Source organism: Typopeltis vanoorti, chromosome 19 (assembly GCF_054136105.1).
Source record: "Typopeltis vanoorti isolate ZY-2024b chromosome 19, IOZ_Tvanoo_1.0, whole genome shotgun sequence".
Taxonomy (NCBI): Eukaryota; Metazoa; Arthropoda; class Arachnida; order Uropygi; family Thelyphonidae; genus Typopeltis; species Typopeltis vanoorti.
Window position 1 is genome coordinate 46185104 of NC_143567.1, and position 19428 is coordinate 46204531.

The 19428-nt window shown below is 35.8% G+C and overlaps 1 protein-coding gene across 1 annotated transcript in view; it reads left to right on the forward strand.

Moving 5' to 3' along the window:
- The first annotated feature begins 791 nt into the window (after positions 1–791).
- Chmp1 (charged multivesicular body protein 1) overlaps positions 792–19428 on the forward strand; it is a 110905-nt gene continuing 92268 nt past the window's right edge. Inside the window, exon 1 of the mRNA XM_090409076.1 lies at positions 792–959. The gene's annotated coding sequence lies outside the window, so the exon portion shown is untranslated. The remainder of the gene's footprint in view (positions 960–19428) is intronic.

Below are 19428 nucleotides of genomic sequence, written 5' to 3' on the forward strand. Positions count from 1 at the left end.
TTATTGCCTTGTGTGAGTAGAGCCTGCCGGTAATGAGAAGTTCTGTCGGAACGATAAACGACACTCCCCCCCCCGTCGTCAATGTCTTAAAACTAAGAAATATATAGTGAATGTTGTTATGACAGATGCTATGGTATTCGGTTGAAGAGAATTAGCATTTCAACTCAAAAATTGTCGGTTCCATTTGTCTTTAAAGGGTCGCTTGATCTTTTGTTAATACCACACCAATAGAATTCATGTCTTCATAGCTGCTCTCTCTCCTGTTAAACAAAATTTAACTTGTACCTATTGTAACAAAAAAAAAAAAAGTTGAATAATTTATAAGCATATAAAAGGATACCATATGTAAATCGTCGACGTGCCAGCAAAATTCTCGGGCGTGCCATAGGTTCGCCACCCGTGTTGTAGGATATTGTTATATATCTTAGAGTAGCAATTAGAATCAATTTGAGGGGCCCATACAATGAGGCAGGTTACCACCTGCCTCATTGTACGGAGCACTCTAGCGTCTCAGGATCCTCAGGAGAATCATCAACACTAGGAAACGGGTGGATGGCACATAACAAACACAAAATACTTATTTTCCAAGCTTACGATATATATATATATATATATTTTATTTTTTATTTTTTTTATTGGATTCAAATAGTCTTGTGCACGTTTGAGATACTCTGGTTCGAAATGAATCGCGCCCTTTATCATCTCTTTTTTTTTTTTCGTTTCGTTTCATTTTTCTTGATTCAATATTTACTATGCGGTAGATTTCATATGTGTCGCTCTGAAGCGTGTGAGGTCATTTAATCAGATGAGAGTGTGTAATTTGTGTTTATGTCATATCGAAATGTATGAGGTTTATAGAAGTGCGCTTATTTCATTTTTATTTTCTTGAAAACTATTGGTGAAAACAGATGCTCTTTAAGTTGGACTGCCTTTATTGCTTTTGATAAACTCAAGTCAGCGTAAGTTTTAGATCCATTTAATTTTATTTTCAGTAATCAGTGGTTGAATATGAAATTGACGGAAACAATTTTTAAGCTTTCCATCTCCGGATTGCATTTCTCTTTTAATATTCATTATTTTAAACGATGATACTATACTTGAAACACAGTGAAATCGCAGTATTATATGTTAAAAAAGATGGTTAACACGTGAACGAAATTAGAATTTAATACGAAAGTTATATTTCGCCTGTTGTAACGTGAGTATCATTTAGGGAGCATGCAAAAAACTTTTTACAACATTCAAAATGTGAAACGCTAGCTAGTTTAGTCTCGTAATGAAACGGTATTATTGATTTTAAACTCACGTCTTGAACTCATTAAAAGAACTTGAATCATTAACTTATGGCTGAAGTCAGTAATTCAAGTATATATTGTTATCATCATACCTCCGTTCAGTAAATACTCGTAGAGGGAGGACCCACCCTCACGCGCGTACACAGTTCATCATACCTTGACTTTAAATGCATTGCCTCTACACTCAACACTTTCAGGCAGTGCATTCCAATCACTCACCACTCTCCATGCTGAAAACTCCCTTCCCCCTCTCACTCACACTCTCATCATATTGCTTCCAGGGTGGCTTCTTGTTCTCACTTTGTCTCCAGCCATTCTATGAAAAATTTCATCCACATTAATCTGGTAATTACTGCTTACCAACTATGTCTCAATCATACCCCCCCCCCCTTCTTCTATCCACTGGGCTCTACAATTTGCATTCACTTAAGCTGTTCTCATACTCTACATTCCAGAGACCTAAAACTCTCTTAGTCCATTGTCAATGAGCATCCAATAGCTGTTTATTCTTCTGAAAACCAGGCGACTAAATCTGTGCACAGTTATTCACATGCAGTCTGAACAAAACCTTGCACAATAGAATCATAACATTCTTACTTCTACAAGTCAATGTTCTTTGCTACAAATCTGCTGTGCTGTTCTCACAATTTTAGCAAAATATCCCAGAAATTTCAGGTCTCTATTCACCATCACCCCCAAATCTTTCATCCTCACCAATATTATATACTCTGCATTCCAAATTTTAAAACATTGCACTTTGCTACTTTGAACTGGCATCCCCAACACACTTGCCCATTCACCCAGTCTATTCAAGTTCTCTACAGCATTTGTTCTACTCCTCATAGCTATATATTTGCAAAATGGTAGCCTGGTTTTCTATACAGAACACTTAGAGAACCAAGCACTGAACACATTGCTACAGTAATCTGGCTGCTCTATGTAGATTATGTGTTTGCTATTTGTTATTATTTTTATTATTATTATTAACATCTGACCTCCATGGTCAGATGTTAATAATAATAAAAATGTATGGACAATGTTTAAAGGACTATTGTCCTTTAAACATTGTCCATACCCTCTCATGCAAAAAAAAAAAAAAAAAAAAAAATTGAACTGTGCTTTAAAACCCATTCACAGTTTCTGCACTTACTACACTTTCAAGCAATGCATTCCACTCACCAGTCATTTTCCATCTAAAGAACCTGTTTCTCAAGATTTCAGATGAGGAGGTATTAGAGCTGTTGCAAATACTGAATAAGAATTCTGCAATAGAAACTGGTGGGATATCAGCAGGAATTCTGAAAGAGTATTCAGCTGAACTGGCTATTCCCTTCACCAGGCTGTATAATTTGAGTGTCAGAACAGGGAAGATTCCAGAGAGGTGAAAATAATGTATGGTAATCCCATTACACTTATCTCAGGCAATCTCAATGCATTCCACTCACCAATCACTTTCCATGTAAAGAAGCTGTTTCTCAAGCTTTCAGGGATGGCCTCTTATTCTACCCTTGTTTCTTTCTAATCTATAAAAAAATCTCTTCCACATTAATCTAGTAACAAACCCTCACCAACTTACATGTCTCAATCATATTCCCACTTCTTCTATTCACAAGGCTCTGCAATTTGCATCCCCTCAATCTGTCTTCATATCTGACATGCCATAGACCTGACTTGGTAAACCTATGAGGTTATGATTCCCATATGCAAGGGAATCATAACCTCTCTGCTTCTGTATGTCAGTGTCCTTGTTATTGCCATAATCCATTATTACAATTTTAGCAATGTTAAACCCCTGAACTTCAAGTCTGTCCACCATTACTCCCAGATTTCTCCTCTCTTCCACTTTCAAAATTTCTCTGTTAATTGTACACTCTGAATCCTAACCTTGCCTACTAAATTTCAAGATCTTGTACTCTGTAACATTAATCTAATAGCACCACTCATTTGCCAACTCATAGTTTATTAAGATCCTCCACATCATCTGCTCTACTTCTCGTATTCTTTCTAACTTTACATTATCAGCAAATAGCTGCACATCTCCAGATAAGCCAGTTCTAATGCTATTAATGTAAGAGTTAATAACAACAACAGTCCGTCCCAAAACAGATCCCTGTGACACTCCACTAGTGATCATACACAACCTATCTGACAGCCAATCAGATCTAATCCCATCTGTTTCAATTTAGTTACCAGTTCAAGTTGCAGTCTATCAAAGGCCTTTCAAAAATCCAAGCATACCACTGTATATGCATCTTCTTTATGGAGTGAATTTGGCTTTGTTGTAATAGGTAAGCTGATTACTAAAGCATGACTTATCCCTAACAAACCCATACTAACCATCATAAAAAAATACTGCTATTATCAATCAATTCCTTAACATTAGCAATCCAGACACACAGATTGGCCTATAATTTATAGCTTCAGTCTTAATCTCCCCCCCCCATCTCTTGTGAAGTTGAACAATTTTTCCTACCTTCCATTCTTATTGGAATTTGTTCATTGCAAGACTCTTGTTAAACAGGTGTGCCAAAGGTGCTATTAATTCTCCGGAGCTTTCCTTCGTGATACGCAGTGATATGTTGTCTAGTTGAACTTAGCATTGTTTACTTAATTCATCATATACCTCCTGCTCATTCACCATTCAGTTCCTTTCCCACCATACCTTCTATACTTCAGCTTCTCATGATGTTGCCTTCTCAAGGATGAAATACACTAATCACTACTCATTGAATACTTCAATTTTATATGCTGTATTGATTACCAATCTTCTTTATATAGTGAGACTTGTGGAGTATCCATAACTATAGAATAACACATGTGCCACAGTAAATAACTTTTTTTATTATGTTAAATATTTTGTCTTATGTATCATAATATATCATCACTACAATTATCGAACAGCAATAGGAATTGAATTAAAAAAAGAGTAGTGCACGTGCTTAAATTAGAATTCCTCTACATGTACAGTCGCGTGTTCATGGATTAAACCTAATGGGCTGAACTAATTAAATTAAAATATAGCAAATTTAATACAATTGAGGTTAACAATTTCTCAAATTTTTGGAATAGTGTGATAGTCATTCCGATTAAGATTAGGTCTATGAAGTGAGGCTTCAGCACTTTCTTTATATAAACGTTCATGTTAATATGAAGTGGTCTGAGAAGTTATTGGCCTCAACCATAGATGGCAACACTATTGGCAAGATTTTTTTTCCAAGTTGGTACAATTGTCATAAGCATCCATGTAAAATTGCAAGTCATTCTATCAAGTAGTTGGTTTTATACAGCTATTTGAAGCAAAAGTGTCATCTGTATCCATTGAAATTGATAAAATTGAATATCGTGTGGTTATAAAATTCTTTGTAAAAGAAGATTTAATGGCAAAAGAAATTCATTCTAAGTTCATAAAAGTTTATGCGCCCTCTTCTCCTCCGTTTTCGACAATTAAGAAATGGGCTGCCGAGTTTAAATGTGGCCGCACCAGCCTTGATGATGATCCACGTGAAGGATGTCCAAAAGTGTAACAACGCCAGAAATCATCGACCAAGTGCATGATGTGGTATTGGATGACCGAGTCAATGTGCGTGAAATTGCTGAGACCACAGGCATTTCAAAAGAACGTGTAGGATATGTTTTGCATGAAGAATTGCAAATGAAAAAGTTTTGCACAAGGTGGGTGCTGCGCTTGCTCACAGCAGATCAAAAATGCACTCCCATGAAAATCCCTGAACAGTGCTTGGAGCATTTTAACAAGAATAAAACTGATTTTGTGTGTTGATTTATTATTGTGGATGAGACTTTGATTCACCATTACATACCAGAATCCAAACAGCTAGTCAAAACAGTGGACAGAAGCCAGTTGTTCAGCACTAAAGAAGTCTGTTCCATCAGCAGGAAAGTTCATGGCATTGGTGTTTTGAGATGCGAAATGCGTTTTGTTTATTAATTATCTTGTAAAAGGTAAAACAATAACCGGGGAATATTATTTCGATCTTTTAACCAGACCAGACGAAAAAATTCGTGAGAAAAGACCCAGTTTGCGGAAGAAAAAAATCATCTTTCATCAGGACAATGCACTTGTCCACAAAGATGTTTTGGCAATGGGAAAATTAAGGAATCTGCACTATGAATTGTTGGAACATCCACCCTATCCCCCAGATTTGGCTCCCTCTGACTTCTGTCTCTTCCTCAGAGTTTTTTCTTCCAATCAAGAAGTGATTGCAGTTTTAGAGGGGTATTTTGAAGATTTTACTGAGAACCACTACAAGGATAGGATAATGGGGCTGGAATAAATGTATTAGTCTTAAGAGAGATTATGTTGAAAAATAAAAATAATTTTGAAATTATAAATCCGCTGTTTCATTGTTAGGCCGAGAACTTTTCAGACCACCCTCATATATGGATCTATGGAGCAGCTTAGTGTTTTTCCATTGGATCCTGTTTTTAGTATATTCAATTCCATGTCGTGCAAGGCCAGATTGTGAGGTTTGATAAGACGGATGTCTTGATGTTCAGAGATACATTTATTTATAGATCTTCTGTTTGTGCATAGTAAGATGAGTTACACGAACATGGTACTTTGTATATACCTGGTAGCATCATTTGTTAGAGTTTGTCTTTTGGAATAGGTAGCTATTTGTGAATTTAGTTGATGGGTCTATAGGTAACAATGAGTTACTTTTTTTTTTCATAATTTTTACCACATGTTCAGAGATGCCTTAAATATATGGTATAGAAGTCCTGTGGGCTTCTTCTTAACCTGGTTATTATCTGATTTATTGGATTATTATTTTTTGGGGGTTATTATTGGATTATATCGATTTAGTAATGTTGTTTCTTTGACAATTTCCAATTATTGTTTTAGAGATTCTTCAGAAGAACAAATCTTGTGTTCTCTGGATACTAAAGATTTTATGATGTCATATTTTTGAGTGGATGGTGAGCTGATGTATTATGGATATAACGACCTGAAAAAGTTGATTTTCTGTAGACAGACAGAAGTGAAAATGGATCCATCTTGCTTACACATCAAGAGAGGAAATACCTTTTGATGATTCTTTTCTAGTGTGAACTTGATGTGAGGATGTAGCATGTTGATTATTTTGTAGAAATGAGTAGAGTTCTGGTTCTGTCTGTGTGTACAAACTGCAAAGATGTCATCAATGTACCAAGCCAAATTGTTGGTTTTGGGTCAAGAGCAAAAATTCTTTCTAAATGTTCAAGAAAAAAGTTGGTTTAGTTAGGTGATAAGGTGAACCTATTACTGTTCCTCTTGTTTATATATTTTATCTTTCCATGTGAAGTAACCTGATGTAATTGCAAATTTGAATAATTTCACTATGTCCAATGGAAATTTTTGGATTAAAAATTCTATTGTCTCTCAACTTGTTGAGTTTTTTGACAAGTTATTGATTGAAATAATATCCATAGATCAAGAAACTATCAAAAGACTCGAAATGTACCATGTAAGACTTCCTAGAATATATGGTTCACCAAAATTACACAGCCAGTAATACTACTGTTTATTATGACACCTACACAGAGTTGGAGGACTCATCACAGGAGGCCACTCTTGTGCTTCACAATACTACATAATAATGAAATCTGTAACAAAAAAAGTTCTAAAGTTGTCTACAAGGAAAAAAAAAAATTAGAACACCGTGGTGGACTCGGCTTGTGCTCTTAGAGAATACAGACAAAATTTAAGAAAGTGAAGCAGTGTGTAAAACCAGCTAAACAATTGAAAAAGGTTAGAAATGGAGGAAAGAGAACTGTACGAGGAACCAGATGACAAATACATAAGAATTAAAGATCTAATAGATATTTTAGATGCCTGGAGTAATTGCTTTGAAAAATTGCTAAACGAAATAGTACCAGCACAGTGATAGAAAACATTCAAGAAGAATGCATGCAGAGTATATCAGTATTTGAGGAGAAAAAGAAATGTTCAAATATAGAGAGATAAAAGTTTTAAAGTGGCTATACTGCCTACTAATTCAGAAACCATCTGAAATTTGAATCCCAGATTATTAGATTAGAGCTGTCACAGTATCCATCTGGATGATGGGAAATATAACCAAATGAGATGTGAGAATTATAGATGAATTTTTCTACCAAATGTTTTTGGCAAGCTTCATGCAAGCATGCTTGAAATAAGACTAAGAAGAATTTTCAGGATGACATTTTCATGCTAAGACAGTTGAGCGATCATGAGGAAATAACAAGATCTGCATTTAAGATTGGTAGATCTGGAAAAGTTGTTCAAAATGCTACTTATATGATGTAAATGAGACATTTTATGAAGCAGTATATATATAGTCTGTATTATCTGAGTTGTTGATAGTTAGAATTGAAAGACTTACAGAAATAATGTTAAATCAGGTATGAGACAGGGGTGCACTTAATCTCCACTGTTATTTATCATCTGTTTGGATCACTAAACCCTCATATCAAAATTGGAAATGTTAATCTCAGTTTTTTTTTTAGAGGATGTTATACTCTTAATCATCAATAAAAAGATGGACAGTGAAAATAGGCAGAAACATTGAAAACATCTGAAGATGCCAAGAAATTATATTTCTGGTTTAATCCTTTATCCAAGTGTAAGCAAACAAAGTTTGTGCGTGAAGTTACTTCACAACTGGGCAACTCATATAATGACTCGTATATAGAGGCTAAAGTCTGTGCGGTTAGCCCAGTGGCTGTGCGCTTCGCAACCATATGCCTGGGGAAGGAGTGTCCTAGGTTCGATTCCCGCTGGTGATGTGAGGAGTTGAAGGATCTTCCTCAGCCATAGCCAAGTTAGCTGGTCTTGGGCATAGACAGTAGGGTTTTTCCCCAGTTTATCCTGGGGTTTTTCATCCCACAAAGCAGGCAAACTGGCCTTGAGAACTCAACGCTACAGGACATAGGATAAACCGGGACGTAGGGCTGACCACCTTATCCTGTGATCAGTTTGAGGTCTGATGATTAATAAACCCTTGACACTGCAAGATAAAAGAAGGTATAATGAAGATGAGATGATTAATTTAATCCAAAACTGAATAGAACGGATTTATTATTTGCCTGCCTGGTTGGCCGAGTGGTTAACATATCCACTCTCCAGCCAGAAGGCTGTGGGTTTGAATCCAGCCATGGATGTTGTGATTGTCTGTGAGGGTACTAGTGGTGTTAGATGATGAAGGTTGGTGGAGTAGTGAGACGAAGAGTTGTAGAGTAGATGCCCTCCCCTCGATGAGTCTTTGGACTCCCGGGAGGTGTGATGTAATAATAATAATAACTTCACATCACTTGCCTTAGTATCCCATAGTGCAAAGCACATATCCTTATGGACATGTATAATGCTATGCATTATGGGAAGGGTCACTATCCAGACCGGTTTCAACTTTTATTGAGATCTTATCAGTGGAATTCTTTAGGCACAATTTTTAGTAAAGATGGCAAATTAAATATGGAAATGGTAACAGAATTAGAAAAGTTTGTATGGTAGGAAGTCGTTTGAATAAATTTATATGAAATAGAGAAATTAGTTAAAATACAAAGTTGCTGTAGACAAGATAGTGTCAACAGTGTGGATCTGAGAGCTGGATTAGAAATAAAGCACTTGATTTAAGATTGGAGACCACAGATATGAAAGTTCTGAGAAAGTGCAGGAAAGTGAATATATGGCTTCAACCATAAATAGTATTCAAATCTTGACAAAACAGATTAATTTGGAATTAAATTGGCACTAGGAAGTTAGAAATGATGTATTGTTTTCCTTTTGTACTCTCACAGTATCCTGTATAGGCCCTCTTCCCTCCCCCAATGGTATATATCTGGAATTTGATGTCTACTTCCCAAATTGGTAGTGACCTCCAAGTTTTTGATTTTTATTTTCAAATATAACATTGAACTTGCATCCTAATTGCCATAGTTCATTGTAATATCGAATCTTTATTGACACATTATTGTATTATATTAAAACATTAATATGAGGAGTGTCACATCATGCTAATCTTTCAAATTAAATTGGTCTTAAGATGGCTCCAAAACAGAGTTTGCTTTTTAAGAAGATAGATTTACAGAATTTTCAGGTAAAACTTGAGTATGCACTACTCTTAGTACATTAGTGAGATGGTTTGTGATCAGTTTAAACCTGTAAAATCCATCGTATATGAAATATATAAGGAATGGGCTATTTTCATTGAATGTATAGTGGAGCAAGGTCTCATAAAATTGAATATCATTCATAGAGGTGTAGTGGCTCTTGTCAAGCTTAACTATAAAGAAGAAATAATTTCACTTTTTATTAACAGAGAAATAGAAAGTCGAACACACCTGGCTAGTAATTAAGTTTTTTCATAGCTGCCTGTCAAATAGTAAACATTTACATTTAAAACAATAAAAATACTTCTCTTGGCTTAATTTTCTCAGTACATTTATCCATTGTGCTTAATTAAGGAGATGAATTGGTGGCACTGATAGCATCAGCTTGGCCAAAGATTATTGGGATCTGTTTCAGTAAGGAAATACCGTGAGTAGACATATTACTTAAAATTATAATAACGGAGTTAACTCACATAAAATATTATTTATTAGTAGAATTTTTGCCTGAGTATCACAGGCATCTTCAGTACATGTAAAAAAGCTAATTAAACAATAACTGACATTCCAAAAGGCATCACCTAGGTAGCTAATGTAAGATGACTAAAAAAGGTCATTAAGTTTCCTAACTTATTAAAAAAAAATAACACACACAATTAAAATGTTAGGAAGGATTAGCTGACTTAAAAAGTACTATCTCCCACAAAGGGGATAGACATAGACCATCAGATCTTTTTAAGTTAGGAGAGTGAAGTAAAGTTTCACATTTCTTTATAAAGTCATTCCATGTTGGAACCAACTTTTGTGAAGGACTCTTGTTTTGTTCTAATGAACTGTATGTCTAGTGTTGATGGTATGCTCTGCAAGTCCAGACTGTTCAGGTATCGAATATACGACTTGTGTTCTTTTATCCGAATAAAAGCATATCTTCCTGTTTGTCCGAAATAAGATAACTGAAAAAAAAAATCTTTTTAATGCCAAGCCTCCTAATCTATCTTACTCTGAATTAAAAGCACTGAAATCACTGAAGAATAATAATAATTTAATTATTATGAGAGCTGACAAAGGGAAGACTGTGGTTCTTCAAGATAGAAGAGAATATGAGAGAAAATGTCTCTACTGCTCCACGACTATTCAACCTTATAGGTCTCTCACATCGGATCCTACTGGTAGTCAGTTAAAAAGACTTAATTCTCTTATAGATAATGTATCTATATGGGATGAAGATCAAAAGAAAAAACCGAAACAACCTCCTTCGGTCGTCCACCTAGATTGTGTTCTTCAGTATTCTGCCATTCAGCAGGTTCTTCTTTTAGTAGTAGAAACTTTCCTTCCACTCTCTTCTGTTCAGAGCCTTCTCTTTCAAGGTTCTATACCTGTCTCCATTCAGAATGTTATCTAGCATTGTTCTTCAAAATCTCTAGGCCTAGATCATCTTCATTTACCTTCTTTATATCTTTTAATGGCAACTCATTTGGTCTATTTTCCTTGTCGTATAGATCTTCAATGTATTCCTTCCATCTCATTAGGATTTTATCTTCTTCAGTTATGATTTCTCCATTCTTATTTTCTATGCCTTTAACTCAAATTCCATTTCTCTTGTGATTCATGCTTCTTGCTTTTTCATATAAAAGATCATATCTTCCCACTCTCATAATTTTCGATTTCTTCACATTGTTTTTTTAAGCCAATCCTTTTTACTTCTTTCTGCTTCTTCTCAATTTGTCATTCAGGTTCTATATTGTATTTTCCCTTCTGGGGTGTCTTTATTTTTCATTTTCTTCTTTCTTTCATTAGAGAAATCATATCATTAGCTATCCAAGGTTTTTTTATTCTTTTAGCTCTTACATATTATCCAATTTCTTCTTCTGCAATCTTCTTTATTTTTTCTTTAACTTGTTCCCATTTATTTTCTGGATCTTCAGTTTTGACAAAACTTGTTTCCTCTAATTCTTTCTCCAATCTATTTCCAAATGCCTTGGTATTTTTTAATTTCTCTAAGGTCCATTTTTTCCTTTTCATAGTTTCTTTTATTTTCTTTAGTTTCACATTTATTTCTATGAATAGTAGGTTGTGGTCAGAGTAAATATCAGCTCCAGGATACATGCATGCATTTTTTACACTATTCTTGTACCTTTGCTTTACTATAATGTAATCAATTTGATACTTTTCCGTATCTCTTGGTTTTTTCCATGTGTATAGTCTTCTCTTAGATTTTTTAAACCAAGTATTCGTAATTATTAGTTTATTTTCTTTACAGAATTCCACTAACCTTTCCCCTCTCTCATTTCTATTACCTAGTCCATATCTTCCTACTACACTCCCATCCTCTTCTCCTACAACTCCATTCCAATCTCCCATTATAATCATATAGTCTTTTCTTTTTTCTTCCTTAATTAATTCTTGTAATTGTTTGTACATTCTATTTTCTCATCTGAATGGTCACTTGTTGGCATATATACCTGCATTATTGTTATGTCCACCAGTTCAGCCTTCAATTTTACCACCATAATTCTGTTATTCAGACAGTTTATGCTAATGATGCTCTTTGCTGTTCTTTTATTAAAAACAAGTGCAATTCCTTTTTATCTCCACCTCGTCACTATAAAAATCGCCAATTCCTTCCCATCTGAACTTCACAGAGCCCTATGATATCAATTTTTCCTTTGTCCATTTCTTGTTTGAGATTTTCTAATTTTCCACATCTGTTCATTGTTCTCACATTCCATGTTGCAATTTTGATTCGCTGACGATCTTTCATTTTCATTTCGTTTATAGCTTGTTTTAAGTCACTTTTAGAGGTTTGATCAGGAGGGACATCAGCCCTTTGGAAGACCATACCTAGATTGTATGGTCTTCCAAAAGTTCATAAACCAGGCATTCTGTTAAGACCAGTTGTAGACTGTATAGGTTGTCCCATTTATAAAATTTCAAAATTTTTATCACCTATTCAACTAGAAGAATTGCTACTCATGTAAAAAAATTCTTTGGATTTCAAAAATAAAATTTTGGATCTTCATTTGGACTCTTCGGATATTATGATTAGTTTAGATGTGTCATTATTTACTAATGTTCCTTTATCTGACACCATTGAATTACTGCAACAAGAATTTCCTTCAGATATTGTTAAAATATATGATTTTGTAATGTATTCTAGTTATTTTTCCTTTAAAAACAAGTTATATCAATAAATCAAAGGAACAGCAATGTGCAATCCTATTTCTCCTGCTATTGTCAACTTCTTTATTATTATTATTATCCTGGGCAACTCCAAGGAGTCGACAGACTCATTGAGGGAGGCCCTAACATCATGTCAAGAACAACTATTCGACATTCACACAGTATCTATCATACCTTGCCTTGAACTCATTCACGGTCGTAGCACCCACAACAAACTCTGGCAGCCTATTCCACTCATTCACCACTCTCCAAGTAAAAAACCTAGCTATAACACCCTTGTTAACCACATTCTTACCCAGCTTCCATGCATGGCCCTTAGTCCTCCCATCCTATTTTCAAAAATATCTTCTGGATTAATCTTATAGAAACCCTTCAGTAATTTGAATGTCTCAATCATATCACCCCTTTTCTGCCTATCGACCAATTTTTGCAACCCACAAATCTTCAACCTATTCTTATAAGGTTCATTCCACAGACCTGCTATCATCTTGGTCACTCGTCTCCGGATCCTCTCCACTTCCTCCCCATCACGAAGAAACCCTGGCCCCCATAACTGGGCACAGTAGTCCAGGTGGGGTCTTATCAAGGCTCGATACAGAGGAACAATAACTTGCTTGTCTCTGCATGTTAAAGTATTTTTCAGAGGCCAAGTGATTTGATGAGCTGATTTAGCCACTTTTGCAATGGGCCCCCTAAACTTCAATTCCCTATCCACCAACACTCCCAAATCCCTGGCCTCATCAATCTCCTGGAGTACGGTTCCACCAATGCGATATGCTGCTATTCTTTTCACCCCAAAATGCATAACCTTACACTTTACCACATTAAATTGACATCCATTTTTCCTAGCCCAGTCCTCCAAACTATCCAAATCATCCTGTAAAATTTTGACATCCTGTGCACTTACAATTGCTCTACCCAACTTTGCATCATCAGCAAACAAGTGAACACTTCCTCTCAGATCCTTTTCTATATTGCTAATGAACAAATTAAATAGTAGTGGTCCAAGAACAGAGCCCTGCGGCACACCACTAGTCACAAGCCATCTTTTAGACTCAACTCCTGAATAAACCACTCTCTGGTATCTCTCCATCAACTACCCTCCTATCCATCTCACCAACCCTATGTCCATTCCCATCTGCTCCAGTTTACTGATTAGGGTTCCATGTGGTATCCTGTCAAAGGCCTTGTCAAGGTCCAGTAGAATCACTGTAAATCCATTACCTTTATCAAGTTCAGCCATCACTGTGTTATAAAACGTAAGCAAGTTACTGAGGCATGATCTACCCTTCACAAAACCATGTTGTCCCCCCATATAATATCCCATTTTCATCTATCCAATCCTGTATTCTTTCCTTGACTAATTTCTCTAAGACCTTGACAACGATTCCTGACCGATATGCTAATCGGTCAGTAATTTACAACAGCAGTCTTGGAACCACCTTTATGCAGTGGAACTATTTTCCCCTCTTTCCACCCCCTCGGAACTAACCCAGACCCAAGACTCGAATTAAACAAAATGATCAAGGATACTGATAATTCTTTATCCACTTCTCGTATGACACGAGCTGGTATACCATCCAATCCCACAGATGTATTGACATTGAGGTCATGCAATAGACTACTCACCTCCACTTCATTCATCACAATTCCCGTATAATCTACTGGTTCATTCATTTCTGCAATGTTACCACCTGGATGATATATTCTTGCAAAGTGCTCACTCAGTAACTCAACTATATCAACTGATTCAGTTACCTCTCTACCATCGGCATTCTTTAAAATCATTCTGCCATATACATTTTTCCTTTTACTTGCTACATATCGAAAAAACTGTTTCGGATTCTCTTTAGTCTGCATGGCCAATGTTCTTTCGTAATCTTTTTTGCTTTTCTTACCACACTCTTTACCCTTCTGGCCTGCGCTTTATACCGTTCATGTGCCTGCCGGTCACTTTTCTCCTTCAATTACCTTCATAGTTGTTTCTTTTTTTTGCAGCTCAAGCTTAGTGGTGTTATTCATCCATTTAACCCCTACTTGATTTATTATTCGGACTCCAGGTATACAGTCAGCCATTACTTCATGCAAACACTTCTTAACTGCCTCCCATGCACTATCAACTTCTAGTCCTTGCAGTTGTACATGCCATGGCATTGAACCAAACTCCTAAGCTTGTCATACTTTCCAGCCCGATAATTCCACATGTACCCTTTCTTAATTGTAAATTCCACACCTTTAGCCACCTCCCAAATCAGGACCCTATGATCACTCTCACCAATTGTTGGCAATGTGGTCATATTTGTTACAGCCAAATCCTCAGATGTAATTACTAGGTCAAGCACTCTCTGACCCCTAGTATTTTCCATTACATGCCATATACATTTTTCCTTTTACTTGCAACATATCTAAAAAACTGTTTAGGATTCTCTATAGCCTGCATGGCCAACGTTCTTTCGTAATCCTTTTTTTGCTTTTCTTTCCATGCTCGTTATCCTTCTGGCCTGCGCTTTATACAATTCACGTGCCTGCCGGTCACCTTTCTCCTTAAATTCCCTCCGACGTATTTTTGACATCATTTCACCTTGACCTACTCATTAGTTCAGATATGTAGATGATATTTTTGCTATCTGGAATGGCTCTTCTGATGAATTACAACAGTTTCTCTCTAAATTAAATGCACTTCACCCTAGAAGTAAATGAGCAGTTAGCCTTTTTAGATCTTTTAATTCTTTCCAACCAGATCGCAACCTACATTTCTCAGTCTATAGGAAGGAGACTCACGTAGGCCATTATATCCATGCTGAATCTCATCGCCAAACCAGTCAAAAGGCAGGAAGTATTAAAACACTGGTTCATTGGCCCACTACTTTTTTGTTCTTCAGAGGAACTATTACAGAAAGAATTGCAATATATTATTTCCTCTTTTCTATCTAATGGATATAAGAATTTTCATCAAAAGAGCTTTAAGTAGTTTTGATATATCTTCCTCTTCAAATACAGAAGAAATAAGTGTATTCCTATCCCTTAAGTGCAAGTCATTGGTGAATACACAGCAAAAGTTTTAAAACCACTAAACCAGTTCAAACGACTGTTGTTAGAAGCTCATTTTTTTAAATATTTTTTAATCTTTTTTTTTTTTCCCAGTTTTTTGTGATAATATGCACACCTGAAGAAGTCGGCATTCCAACAAAACTAGTTGTGTTCTAATTAAAGTTTTTATCTTATCTTGGTGTTCCTAGTCAGTAAATTTCTAATTTGAAATGTCTACAATCCGAGTAAATACCAGTTGTTATTTTATATATATATGATCATATTGACTCAGTGATTAGATATGTTTTGACTGACTGAAACCGAGAACATAGATAAGTTAATTTTATGGAGCACACATGTTTCGTCAAAACGACTTCTTCAGGTGTGGTAACACTTAAAGCAAATTAAAAAAAACCATAAAAACACTATGCCATTATAATAACAGACTTGTAAACTGAAGTTAAGTTTGAATTGTTGTTATAGTCCGTTCTGTAGTTCTACTGTTGTGCAAATGCGAGCGTATGAGTTCACGCGTACGCCAGTATCTGATAGCAGAACTATGCGAGTCAGGTAGACTATAACTGAAGTTGCTGTTGATGCGAGAAAGGTCTAGGACAATTTCTTTGGATTCAACTATGCGGCGTTCCACTTCATCGTTACAAATATAAACGTTTGATGTTTTGCTCCAATCTACTCCGTGTTGTTGGCCTTCATCGTTTGTGTTCACTGAAAATAAGACGTGACTTGAGAGTGTGCTTGCTCTGATTCTATTGTATGAAATGTCTCTCTGATGTTCCTCCAGCCGTAGGAGGATTGACTTCTCAGTCTGGCCATAGTATGGTCTCCCACAATCACATTATTTTATATACGCTGGGAAACTGAAGATGGTTATGAGCTTGTTTTGAGTGGCATAGAACTGACCTTAGTTTTGGAAGAGTTGAAAAACGTGTTTTTATTTTAAATTTTTTCAAAATTCTTCCTAGTTTCCAGGAGAGCAAGTAGAGCAGATTGTACAATAAAGAAATATAACCCTTGGGGGTTGTCAGGGATCTCTGTGGTGTTTCGAGAACACTGATATAGTTGCCTCTTAATGTTTTTGGAAGAGTATCCATTATTTAAGAAAGTTCTTTCTAGATATTTTAGTTCATTTTTTAGTTCTTCACTGGACAATACTGAGCGAGCACAATGAGCCAATGTGGAAATGATACCTAACTTTTGTGAGGGATAGTGATGTGAGGATGCATGTAGGTATCTATCTGTGTGTGTTGATTTCCTGAAGATTGAGATCCTTAAAGAATTAGACATCTTAGTAAGCTTCATGTCTAGAAATGAAAGGTAAACATTTTCTTCAGTCTCGACGGTAAATTTTATGTCTTGGTGGAAGTTGTTTAAATGATTTAGGAAGATGTGAAGATTCTCTACACCATGCTCCCAAATAAGGAATATATCGTCCACATAGCAGAGCCATGTTCTAGGTTTTAATTATGCTTTAGAGATAGCTTTTCCTCGAAACCCTGATAGAAAATGTTAGCCAGTATTTCAGACAGAGGGCTAACCATAGCTAGTCCTTTGTTCTGTTTATAAATTTTCTCTTCGAACTTAAAACACCCCGAACTAATATAGTGTGAGAGGAGAGCAAAAATCTTTTTAGAGATCTTGCTTTTTTAAAATGCTGACATCTTACACCCTTGGTCCGGAAGAAGAGAATATTCTCTCAAAAGTTCTTAATTTTGTTCCTTCGCCAAAATCCATCCCTAGAGAATTGTTTCTTTCTAAGATAGAAAAAGCTAGCTCACTGCTTCCTACAGCAGATGCAAATTTACTTCGTATGGAGGCAATATTTGTAATTAACAACGCAAAACCACCAGTCGATAACATTTCTCTTTGTGAAAGACTAGCTATCAAAAAACTTAAAAGGAATAGAGATATTATTATCCTCCAAGCATATAAGGACAATGCAATGGTCATATTAAATAAAACAGTTTATCGCAAAAAAACCTGATGTTACTAGAATCAGATACCTATTCTGAACTAGACCGATTGCTTGTTCGATTATGTATTTCTCCAAAGAGAGAGAGAAATACATAATCGAACAAGCAATCTTCTTAAGATGACAATGGAACTTCCAAGAAACACACATCTTTCGGTCCTTACATCCACTTATTCCAAGAATATATGGCCTTCCAGAGGTGCATAAAACAAATTGTCCGGTCAAGCCAATAGTTGATAGTATTGATTCAGCGACATATAAATTATCGAAATATCTAGGATCCTCCTTGATAGGTCTATATTAAGTATAGATCTTAATAGGTCTAGTAGGAAAATCTTCCTCTTACATTAAAAATTTAACAGACGTAGCTTCTAAAATCAAAGATATAAAGCTGAAGAATTCCAATATTATGGCGAGCTTTGATGTTGTGACACTTTTTATAAATATTCCAACGAAAGATGTTTTCAGCATTTTAAAAAACAAGATCTCTAAAAAGATTTTTGCTCTCCTCTCACAGTATTAATTTGTGGTATTTTAAGTTCAAAGAGAAAATTTATAAACAAAACAAAGGACTAGCCATGGGGTAGCCCTCTCCCTTTGTCTCCAGTACTGGTCAACATTTTCTTTGAGGATTTCAAGAAAAAAGCCATCTCTAAAGCAACATTAAAACCTAGAACATGGCTCCACTATATGGACGATATATTCCTTATTCGGGAGCATGGTGTATAGAATCTTCACATTTTCCTAAATCATTTAAATGACTTCCACCAAGATAAAATTTACCATCAAGATTGAAGAAAATGGTTACCTTTCATGTCTAGACATGAAGGTTACTAAGATGTCTGATTCTTTAAGGATCTCAATCTTCAGGAAATCAACACATGGATAGATACCTACATGCATCCTCACATCACTATCCCGCACAAAAATTAGGTATCATTTCCACATTGGCTCACTGTGCTCATTCAGTATTGTCTGATGAAGAACTAAAACATGAACTAAAATATCTAGAAAGAACTTTCTTAAATAATGGATACTCTTCCAAAAACATTAAGAGGCAACTATATCAGTGTTCTCGAAACACCACAGAGATCCCTGACAACCCCCAAGGGTTATATTTCTTTATTGTACAATCTGCTCTACTTGCTCTCCTGGAAACTAGGAAGAATTTTGAAAAAATTTAAAATAAAAACATGTTTTTCAATTCTTCCAAAACTAAGGTCAGTTCTAAGCCACTCAAAACAAGCTCATAACCATCTTCAGTTTCCCAGCGTATATAAAATAATGTGATTGTGGGAGACTATACTATGGCCAGACTGAGAAGTCAATCCTCCTACAGCTGGAGGAACATCAGAGAGACATTTCATACAATAGAATCAGAGCAAGCACACTCTGAAGTCACGTCTTATTTTCAGTGAACACAAACGATGAAGGCCACCAACACGGAGTAGATTGGAGCACAACATCAAACGTTTATATTTGTAACGATGAAGTGGAACGCCGCATAGTTGAATCCAAAGAAATTGTCCTAGACCTTTCTCGCATCAACAGCAACCTCAGTTATAGTCTACCTGACTCGCATAGTTCTGCTATCAGATACTGGCGTACGCGTGAACTCATACGCTCGCATTTGCACAACAGTAGAACTACAGAACGGACTATAACAACAATTCAAACTTAACTTCAGTTTACGAGTCTGTTATTATAATGGCGCATTTTTTTATGGTTTTTTTTAAAATTTGCTTTAAGTGTTACCACTCCTGAGGAAGTTGTTTTGACGAAACGTGTTGTGTGCTCCATGAAATTAACTTATCTATTTTTTCGGTTTCAGTCAGTCAAAAAAAGATG